Here is an 11,627-nt window from a genome sequence, read left to right as displayed (position 1 = left end):
TTCACACTCCCCTGTAGCAAGGGGAAGAGAATCAAACTGCTTTGACCATATGGCGAATGAGTGTGATCCGGTCCCGGCTCCTGTTCCTGCCTCTCCTGAGCCTCCCTTCCTCTCAGTCACCCACTATGGCCGCACTGGCCCCCTCTTCTTCCCTCCAGCCTTTTCCTAGCCTGGACTCCTGTCACTTTCTCTCATCTTGTCACTCTGTATACTATTTTATGTTCCTCGTCGTGTGCATCTTACTTTCTACTGTTGGGTGGTTTCTTGTTATTGTGGCTTGCTTGTTTCATGTCTTCTCTGACCACTGTTAAAGGTCCCGGGATAATTTGGCCCCATTCTTCGTGGCACCCTTCTTTCTGGGACAATGACCAACCGCAGGTGCTCACTAATAACCCAGTGGGTGAACAAAGGAACAACGTTGAGGAGACTCAAGTAAAAGGCCGGAAGCCTCAGAGAAGAGGGGAGCTGGGCCATCAGTCTGACCTGCAGTGGGAAGAGCCCTGCTGAGCAGCTGTGGGAGAAGACACCTAAGGCCTGGCGCACAAAGGGGACAGCCAAGGGTTGTCTAAGGACAGAAATCTCTTTGGAAATTGGAAGGGTAAAAAAAGAAATATTGGGACCTGGGGATGTAGCCTGGTTGATAGGGGTATCTACCTAGCATGTACAAAAGCCTGGGTTCAGTCCCCAGCTCCACACAAAACCTGTGGTGTTGCCGGTAACCCAGCCCTGGGGAAGGAGGATCAAAAGTTCAGGGTCAACAACAGCTACCTAATGAGGAAGCCGGTTTAGGACGCACGCAACCCGGCCTTTGGAAAAGTCAGTTCTGGGGCCTGGAGAGGTGGCTTGGTGGTTAAGAGCTCTGGTCGCTTTCCTAGAGGACCCAGTCTGAGCCTCAGCACATGTCCAACAGCTCACAACTGTCTTAGCTCCAGTCCCAGGAGAACTAACGCCTATTCTGGTATTTGGGGCAGCAGGCACACTTACAGGGCATAGGCATATATGCAGGCAAAAACATATGTAAAATAATAAAAATAATTTAAAGAAAAGAGAAGCTTGTTCTGTGATGGTGGTTAGCTTTGAATACTACTCAAACATGTAGAAAAAAGAGGATGTGGAAAACGAAGGGAAGAAATGTGGGCTCCCATGAAAGAGGTCGCCTGAGTTTGATCTTGGACACACAGGTTCCCGGGACTCTTGAGGAGGGTGCTTACAGAAAAAACCAAAGGAGAGAGAGGAAGAGGAGGAGCAGGAAGGGGAGGCATCAGCAGTTGTTAGCTGGATAACCCAGCGGCCACGGAGAGGGAATGGCCATTGGTAGAGACCTTCCTGAGGAAGATAGTCTAAGTAAGGCCACCAGTCACAGCAGGCACACAGGACTTCAGAGAGGCCCGTATAGAAACGGGGAGGGTGAGGGGTGAAGATTCTCTAGCCTCTCCCCCAACCCCAAAGCCTGTGTCTGTCTGGCTTCTCCTTCTGCGGTTTCTGTCCCTAAGGACACCCACTGCTTGGTACCTCCAGCTAAATGGCACCCTGCTTGTTGCTCTCGGGTATCAGCTTGACTTGGTTATGTATGAAACAAACAGGGGTTTTATTTTACAATATATGCAAACTGCACGTGGGTTTTTGAGATGGAATGTGAGTCTTCGGTGCGTTTTACACTGCAGTCATGGCTATAAACACCCCGAAGGGTATTTACATTACATCTCATTCAGAGTTGTCACTAACGATAGTAGAGTGGGCGTGTGCATGGGCTGGTCATGAAGCTGCAGCACTAGAATCTCTGAACCCAGTTCCCTCACCTATCTATAATATTGGCCCAATAGGCGATTCATAGAACCGCCTGAGTGCATACATTTCAACAGCTTGGAACAATGCCTTGCTCCAGGTCCCAGGTTTTTTGTGGTTGGTTGCTTGCTTTTGGTTGGTTGGTTTTGTTCCAGTTGAGTATGTTGAGAAGTACCATGGCAGATAACAAAACCGATGATTCTTAGCTTCAATTACCTTTAACAACCTTGTCTCTCAACAAGAGCTTTGGTGACCCTGGGGAAGAAGGACAGTGATCTGGTTGGTGGTGACCCAGGCACACATACCTCAACTTTGCAGGGGTGGAGATGGAGGAACGACGGAACACTAACTCTGCCTTCGGCCACAGATGGTTTGCCTGGTGTGGGTGTGGAATGCTCTTCCTGGCTAATCACTATCACCGTTTCCTCTTTTGCTCCCAAACTCTACCTATCCTGAGACCTGGGGCTGTGGCTAAGGGGAAGCGAGGTAGACGCCTTCGGCCTGAACTTTCGGGAGGCATTTGATGTCAGGGGTGCTGACAAGCGCTCAGTATAAAGTTTAGCCGTTACTTCCTTCAAGAAACTCCCAGACTCTCACCCACCCAAGTTTTACTAGCTGCCCCTCACATCCTATCAAATGCCACTGTAAACACCTGTTCTCCATCAGCTGTCCCCCTGCCTGTGAACTCCTGAACACAGCACACATGTCCTCATCCCTTTGAGTCCCATGGAGCTTCCCATATGCTCAGCAGAGAGAAAATACCTAGTAATGCTTTATGGGTTTTAAAAAAATGCAGTAAATTATTCTTGAGGTGAGCTCAAGAACTTGGGGGAGGGGATGCTAAACTATCCCAGTGGGCCGAGACTAGGAAGGACAAGGACAGGGGAAGAGGACAGTCGATGGAGTACTTGGAATGTCTTGTGGAATGACCTTAGAGATGGATACCTAAGAAGGCAAACACTGTGTTCTCCCTGGAAAGATCACGCAGTCATTCCTTCACCTCTGCAGCGTCTTGTCCTGAGTACCCGCTGGTACCAGATGCTCTGCCAGAGTAACGAGAACGTGAATGCATATGTTCCTACTCCAGGCAGCCCTGTTTCTGCTTCTCTCCATGTTGACGATGGTCATTTAGGCACAGGCCTAGGCGTGCCTGATCCCGGTACACTGTAGAGTCACAGGGATCCCAGCCATGAGGACAGCTTGTGGCAATCCAGCTTCAGGGGCGGAGCTGAAGGACAGCTGCAGTAAGGTGTGACAGAAACAGGCCCTATAGACTCCAGCAGGTCGAACTCACTGTGGTTCCTTAGGTCACCTATATTACACATCCTCCTGTTTCTGGATCCCTAGCCCTTGCTCCCTCCATTCTGTCAATCCTTGTAGATGCCCCTAATGGCCAAAAGATAATCTCTACACTGAAAAAGCTACTTTAACTAGGAGAGACAATTGGAGGTGGTGGATAGAGCAGAGCCTAGATTCGAACCATAGGTGCAGCAGTCACAAGTGAGTGGCTATTATTGAACCACCCAGTCTCACCCCAATGTTAACTAAATGGCCTGACATACACAAGGACTCTACACAGCCCACAGTGGGCCTCGACAAATACTAACTGCATAGCATGTACATGTACATGTACACACGGCTTTGTAAAGTTTCTTCCTGTAGCTGGAATGCTTCAGCATCTCCTTTCTTAAAACGGTATTTGTGAAAGCTATCTATTTTTCAAATCCCTACCCTACTTGTTTGTTATTTGTCAAGCATCAGGTGACTTCCCATTTAGTCACCAGAGACTCGCGCTCTGCAGTGGAGACAGGTGACTTTGGGAAGGCAACACCGTCAGCTAGGGAAACTGAAAGTGCTAGCTAAAAAGAGGACCTGGGTTAGGCTGGGAGGCCTAAAGAGGAGTTTGAGAGGTGACAGCAAAAGCAACGCAGAGAGAAAGAAGAGGCTGAGCGAACTGTGGGTGAGGGGACGTGTGCCACACTGCAGGTCTCGTGCTGGGACTCAGAGTCAGTGTGAAGACTGGATGAGAGGAGGCATCATGGGTAAACCTGAGCCAGCTTCAAGGGGTCTATCATTGAAAACACTGCCTTTGTTTTGATTTTGAAGGTTCTAGGGAGACACTCTTTGATAGCAGATCTGCAGAAGATGGGCGAGGCTTCACACGCGATCAGTCTGGAGGTCACTGTGGTACCCAAGCGAATTACTGCCTCGGTTGAGCCAGTGACCCGGGAGTGGGACTGAGAGGTATTTTAGTGGCATGAAAAGCAGAAACAGCAAGTAGGGATGAGAGAAAGGGAGGCACCCAGGGGAAAAGGTCACCGAAGGCTGGTGGCTGAAACAGCACAAATCAGGAACAGTGACCTCAGAAAAGATGGTTTTGAAAGATGTGAAGGCGAACTGGGTCATACTTGTTGGATGTGAATGAAGGTGACCATGATCTCTGACATTCTCAACCACGGTGACCATAAGTGGTTGAGCAATATTTTTATCACCATCTCCTCAGGGCAATAGGTGGAGAACTGGTCAGGACCGGCTGGCACCCAGCCACCATTTTAGGAGCTTTTCACATCCACCTCCTCAGCTCCCATCCCTGGGAGTGCCTCGCCTCTGTCCACTCCCAACAGCCACTTGCCCCAGCGGGATTCCAGAGACAAGGAGGTACTCCCCAACCTGACTCAGGCAATCTGAGCATGCTCATTCTGGCAAGCAGAGGCCCCAAGCAAGTCTTTCTCTGGGAAGACAAACTGGTTCTTACTGCCTTCACCTTAGGCAAAGCCTCAGCCTCTGGCTGCTGGGAGCAGCTCATTCCCAGGAAGAAAAATGACCTTCCGTTGCAGAAGAGCATGTGACACCTCCCTGGTCAGAGCGTGAACTCCTTGAGAGTCAAAACTGGGTCACACTGGTCCTCATTTCCCTCTTGGCCCTCGCACCTGCTTAGTGCAAGGAAGTTCAGACAGATTTCAATGATTTTGTCTTTGATTTCTCTCAGCTAGGAACCTCTCTACCATGGACACAGTATGTTCTTAAAAACCCAGTGGGAGTGGATGGAGAGGTGGCTCAGTGGGTGAAAGGGCTTGCGGCAAAGCATGAGGACCTGAGTTTGAATCCCCAACACCACATAAATAGCCAGGCACGGGCAGTGGGCATCAGTCACTCCAGTGGAGACGGGGGGCATCTTTGGAACTCACACCCCAGCTAGTTTTTGGTCAAATTAGTAAATTCTGGGTTCAGTGTGAGATCTGCTTCAAAAAAAAAGAAAGAAAGAAAGAAAGAAAGAAAGAAAGAAAGAAAGAAAGAAAGAAAACAAAAACTAACTAAGGTAAAGAGAAACTGAAAAGACACTCAACATTCAATTGTGACCTTCAGATACACATACCTATACGCACACACGTGTGCATACACACATACACAAGTAGTTCAATAGAAGATAAAGCAAGAGTGTTTCTGGAGTTTAAGACCAGTAAGGGCTACAGAGTATGAATCTATTTTTTTTTTGGTTTTTTGTTTTTAAAGAAAAGAAAAAGGGGAACCATGCTAGGTCAAGGCCAGCAGAAACTAGGACCAATACTTCATGCTCCTTCATTCTCTCCTCGGTTCTATTCCACCATGTGATGCAGCAACTAGGAGTCCCAGGAAGAGATTCCCAAGCCACGTCTAACACTGCGGTGGTGGGAAGCTAAAGTGTGAGAAGCAGAGCCAAATTACATCACCTTGAGCAAGACATCAAGGCAGCTCCAGGGGGCTTCCCTCTCCCTGGGGTCACACACACTGCCCCAGGGAGCCTGGGAATGGAAAAGATACCAGGGTCTGTCCCCTGACACACAGGTGCTTGCCACCAAAACAAGCCAGCTCACAGCAAGCCAACTTCTTCCCCTCTCATTTTCCCTCCTGCTGGCCTCCTCACAGCCCTCTCTGGCCAGGACAAGGCAGATAGATACAGCTGCTTCTCATCCCATCACCAACCATCGGGATACAGCAGGAACTATTGCTCTGGGTCCTATTAACCTTGATCCATCATGACCTTTACAGACCCACGCCCTAAATAAGTTATGGAATATCAGATGCCCAAGGGGTCCCCCTTCCTCCACACCCCGGTAGTGGCTGGATCCCTCACTTGGTATCAGCCCAGCCCGGCTTTCATTTAGAACAGCCTTTGACCTTCCCAGGGGAGAAGTCAGTCGTGCAAGGTCCCCACTTGGAGAATAATCAATTTAGACTTCAGTAATTTGGGAGACCTGGGGAGATTTTCCTAAATGAGATCCCTGCTCCCGGCACATGCTCTCAGTTGCCTAGCAACTGGAGGAAGCGATCTGGAAGTCTGGAACTTACACCAGAGCCCCCTGTGAGGTGATGAGCTCGGTGTGGTCCACCTAGGGGGAAAGGCACTGTAGCTGATAATTACCAGGGGTGACAACCATAATCCCAGACCTGCTATTATTGTGTTTACAGAGGTGCAATTGCTACAGAAGCTCACGCCACTGGCCGTTCCCAGGCCCTCACCCTTCCCGCCCAGTGCTGACTAAGGGAGTAAAATAGCCTAGGGCCGTTCCCAGGAAAGGAGGCTACAGCCTCATAGAGCCCTGGGGTGCTCTGATACCGGTTTGACCACTTAATCTGCTTCCCAGAGTTGTGAGTGGCCCCAAACCAGGAAGAAGAGAGAGAATATGTGTGAGGCTCAGGGTGAGCAGCCTTGGATTGGGTGGGAGCATCCATGGCAGGTGGCCAGCACCAGAGAAGATACCCAGGATGCGGGAGAGTTGGGTCTGTTAAAAGGAAACTGGACTTTCTTCCTTTCCCTTCCTGAGGGCCGTGGTCCACCCTTCACCATCCTTCTGAATAGCCTGCATAAGGCCAAGCTAAGTGAGAGGGAGAGGGAGAGACAACGTAGGTAGAGCGTGAGCGACCTCCCTTCTGAGCTCCAGCTGTCACATGTGATGGGATAAAGGAAAACAAGAAATTCAAATCTCCCATGTCGTGAAGCCAGCGAGGTGGGAGGACCAAAGTCTATAAAGCCAGCCACTTGCTTTTCTTTCTTGGGAACTCCTTTGTTTATGAGTTGCAAACCTAAGCTTCAGAAGTTTAGAAAGAAAAAAAGAAGCACCCAGACTTCCAGCAAATCGTCTCAGAGAATACATCACCCTTCCCCACAGTCGGCCAGTTATGCCGCCTGTCTCCATCCTTCGTGCCTTGGGTCTGAAGCCTGAATTTAGCCACAATATCCTCATGTGTGTTGTCCTCGCCCCCTCCCACCACCATCTCCTCTTGGGTTTCTCTCGCTGAGGGAAAGAGGAGACTATCGTGGAGTTCTCCAGGAAGTCAAGACCTTGAGGACCAATTTTGCAAATTCCGGGACTCACTGCTAAATCTTGCCATTAAACCTGGTCTAATTGAACATTCCCATTGTACGATGAGGAAACTGAGACCTAAAGGTCCGGGAAGACAACCGACTCATGATAACAACGCTGGCTAGAGGTAAAAGAGAAATTAGAATACAGACTTCCCGACTTCTCTTCAATTAGTCTTTCTAGCATCCCAGACTGCGTTGATTCTCCTTGCACTTGGAGTTCAACGCAGGAGCATGCACAGGCGCGCAGACACACACCTAGCCTTGTTAGGTACCAAACAGTTTGACCTTCCAAGGATTTTTCTACAAGGTTCTCATCTTATCCTCTGAGCGTTGTTTTCAGATACTTGGCGTCGATAAGACTACTCCAGTTCTGTAGTTTGGGAAACAGGCCACAGTGTTGTGGCCTCAAGCCATAACAAATGTGTCCAAACTTTCAGGACTTGCTTCTTCTTCCTCTTCTTCTTCCTCCTCCATCCCCTCCTCCTCCCCCTTCTCCTTCTCTTCTTCTGCCTTTTTGAGATAGGATCGTACTTTAGCTTGGTTGTGGCTCTGAAACCTGGGATCCTTCAGCCTCGGCTTCTCAAGTACTGGAATATAGGCTTGCATCACCATGCTGATTCTCCTGGCTGCTCACCCAATCCCCTTTCTACCATACTCCATGCTTCTATACATTGGCACTGTTGCTCAGAAGCACCCAGAAAACTAAATGACACTATTCCTGGGGCCTCTTCCAGAGCAGAGGCCTGCCCACCAACCACCGTCTTTACTCCTGAGTAAACTCCAGTCCTCATGCAGGTGGCTGGTTCAGGACATCATTTCCCCCTTGGTTCCTTCTTGCCTTCTCTTTCTCTTTTTAACACCCCTTCCCATTTCTCAAGGCTCTGAAAAGAAGAGCAGTTTTGCTTCTGTGCCTTCCCTCCTGCAGGAGCCATGTCAGTGGAAACAGCCTGCTCAGCATTCCTGGATGCCACTGCTGTCTGCGGCTGGCAGGCGCCTCCAGTAACTTTAGCAACTGCTGGGTGGTATTGTTCAGCAGGAACCTGGCTCAGTCGATCCCCAAGCCTGCCTTCCTTCTCTGCTGTGGGCAGGATTTCCTTTAGACTCTTACATTGTGACCAAGCAGTGGTTTAAGGGCCTGATAAGAGGGTGGCTGTGCTGTACCCTAGCGAGCTGGGGATCTGCATTTCAAGAACCCAGCTCATGCAGATGCTACTGGCCCAGGTGCCACACTCTGAGAACCACCATAGAGGGAGGGACACAAATCGCCCTCACTGATGACCACAGGATGGAGCCTGCAGGTGGGAGGAAGAGTTGGAAAGGGGAGGAGGAATTCAGGGAGTTTGACGAAGCTAGCCCAGCACCTGTGATGGCTTGCAGGCAGTAGAGGCATGTGTGACTACTAGCGTGCTCATCTGGAAACGACTGAGCCAGCTTTGGAACGGCAGCTTAGCGACAATGTCCCCTGACAACTTAGCTTTCGGTTCTCCTTCTCCCCTCCCCTTTCAGGGACTCCCCTGGAGAGAAAGTCCCCATATATTTGGCTCACTCCACTAATGCATAGCTATCTAGGGATTGAGGAATGGAGGCCCCTACGGGCATCGGTGTGAGCTAAGAGCAGAACAAAGGGTCTCCAAGGCACCTGACCACAAGGCCCCTGAAGGAAGGAGTGTGACCAGTAACTCACTGGCCACGTGAGGCCTCCTCCCTCTAGCTACCACCAAACGGAGAAGGCAGGAGATGGGGTCAGGGAGGTAGAAGAGCAAATACAGAAGTCAGGCTGGGCTGTCACTATGTAACGACCTCCCTTTTTCTCTCTGCAAAGGGCCCAGCCTAATTAGGCAGTCCCAAGAGGACAGCAATCCATTCCTTGAGGTAGAAGATGGATGGTATCTCTGGCAGAAGGGGCCCACCTGTGTGGAGGGGGCAGGAAAGCAAGGCACCTTGGCCCCAATCTCCCGACTCTGTGATTGTCTTGGGGTGATGGAGGCTGCTGAGGAGAGAGAACCCCCTGGCACCCCAGCTCACTGCTGAGTGCGGTGGGTAGTAACAGAGGCCTCACAACTCCGAGATGCAATGGCTAAAAGCCAGGAGAGCTCGCCTACCCCTCCTGAGTATTTCTGAAGCTTCCCAGGAGCCTGTGGGCAAAAAGTACCCATAACCTAACCACACCTGCAGGCTGAGGCGGTGTATAGTATCTTAGCTGAGAGAAAGCTGGGCAGAGTCTCTGTTCCCCAAATCCTTGTTCTAAGCCCTGTAATAAGACTAGAAATTGGACTCGGTATTCTTTGGGTTTGGAGCGTAAGATTTTTGGACAGGGGATGTAAAGAACTCTGGGACTGTTCTCTGCAGCAAAAGAATTCTGTGAGGTTGGTGGGAAAGGAATGGGGACAGAAAGAGACCGTGGGAACTTCTCACCGCCACAGCCTGCTTGTGAAGGTGCCTCCTGCAGTATACTGGAGGAGCATCTCAGACTTGTCACCCTTGGCCTCTGTGAGCAACACGTTTGGCCTCCTCCCTGCCTCCACATCCTCCACGCCCTTGCTTCTTCCCGCCTCCCACCTGCCAGGCGTGTCGCAAGACTCTATTGACCAATGTTTACAGAATGCTCCAAAGAATGATCGGGTTGCCAAATCCCTGAGTCATCTGGCCTAGTCACCCTTGGCTCCTGGTCTGGCTTTCTCACCAGAGCGGAGCTCGTGTTCAACAACATTGCTCACCAGGCCTCACCAGCCAGGAGGCCGAGCCATTCTGCAAAAACAGTGAGGAAGGAAAGAAAGACGCCTTTCGCGAGTGCCTGTTTCTGATACAGGCAGGACTGCAACCCAGCAAACATCACAGAACACAGTTATGGGGAGCACTCGCTTTCCCACTGAGGGAGGAGAAGCAAGAAGGTTCAAGGGGCTTGGCCCAAAGTTAGAACTAGTGTTGGAACCAAGAGTAGAAACTGGTTCTTTTCAGCCAAGTTTCTTCCAAAGCAGAACCTGCAACGAAAGCTCCTGGGCAAGGAATACCTTTGAGGGTGTGATGCTCAGACAGAGGGACAGCCAGGGCAGACACTGCTGAGGCTCTAACCAATCCTACAGAACCATCTGAGCAAACTTGTTTTTAAGTTTAACATTGTGTGTGTGTGTGTGTGTGTGTGTGTGTGTGTGAGAGAGAGAGAGAGAGAGAGAGAGAGAGAGAGAGAGAGAGAGAGAAAACAAGTGAAGAGGCCAGGTGTGTAAACCCTTAGAACTGAAGTTGTAGGCAATTGGGGGGATGCCCAGCTTGTTACATGGGTGCTGGGATTTAAACTCTGATTCTTATGATTACACAGCAAGACCTCGTGTTGAGTCATCTCTCCAGTCCCATCTGAGGAAAAAAAAAAAAAAAACCTCAGTGTATCTCAAAATGATGATCTACCAGGGGAAAGGGGGAGAGGATTCATCCATGTGCTCTGGCCCCAGGTCATGTTCACAAGGCCCAACCCCTTTGTACTTGGCCGTTCACACACAGGGCTGGGACTCCTCCACAGAACTGGGCACCACAGCAGAGATGATCAGAAGTGCCACGAAAGGGCTGAACACTGGACACGTGTCCCACCGCACCAGCTGGTATGCTGAGGACCTCACATGAGGTCACTAGGGCACTCCAGGGGAAGTGAAAAGTGAATCACAGCCCATGCCGTCTGCGCATTCATGCCACAGCTGTTTGTCGCAGGCTGTACTAAATACCAGGCTAAGAGCCAATGAGGAGAGCAAGTGTTTGCTCACAGGGAGCTTACACTCTCCTGGGGACAAGAGGACGCGGACAATCAGCAGCTAAACAAACCAGCAAGCACCAGTGCCGGAGCAGGCTCTTGGCTAAACACCGAGAAAGCCCAGAAGAAAATGCTTCCCTGTTGGCAAGACTAAGGGTGCAAGCACCACAATCCAATCAAGGAAAGTAGCAGCAGTGACTGGGGCCTGCCCACACTCCTCTGGAGGACACAGAAGGGACACCCCCCTCCAGGCTGGGGGGCAGAGCGCATCAGCAAAAGACATCTGGGAAACACGAGACAGGGCCTCTGAGAAAGGCCTCATGGCAGGAGCCAGGCACAGATGAGAGTGTTCTAGGGAGAGAGGGGCACAGGTTAGAGACACCAGTGAGAGCCCAGAATTCTCTGGAAAATGACAACTTCAGTATTCCCAGTTGACTACAGGTACTACCTACAGATGCTGGATGCTTTAAAAAAAAAAATGCAGTGGAAGCTAGGCATGGTGGCACGCACCTGTACTCTCAGCTCCTGAGAGCTGGAGACGGGAGGGTCAGGAGCTTAAGGTCATCTGCAGCCACACAGTGAACTGGAGGCCAGTCTGGGCCATAAGAGACACTGTTTTTAAAAAGGAAGGAAAGGAAGGAAAGAGGGAGGGAGGGAGGGAGAGAGGGAGGGAGGAAGGAAGGAAGGAAGGAAGGAAGGAAGGAAGGAAGGAAGGAAGGAAGGAAGGAAGCCAAAAGAAAAGCAGGTGCAGATGAG

Source organism: Myodes glareolus, chromosome 5 (assembly GCF_982192425.1).
Source record: "Myodes glareolus chromosome 5, mMyoGla1.1, whole genome shotgun sequence".
Classification (NCBI taxonomy): domain Eukaryota; kingdom Metazoa; phylum Chordata; class Mammalia; order Rodentia; family Cricetidae; genus Myodes; species Myodes glareolus.
This window is presented reverse-complemented; position numbering follows the sequence as displayed.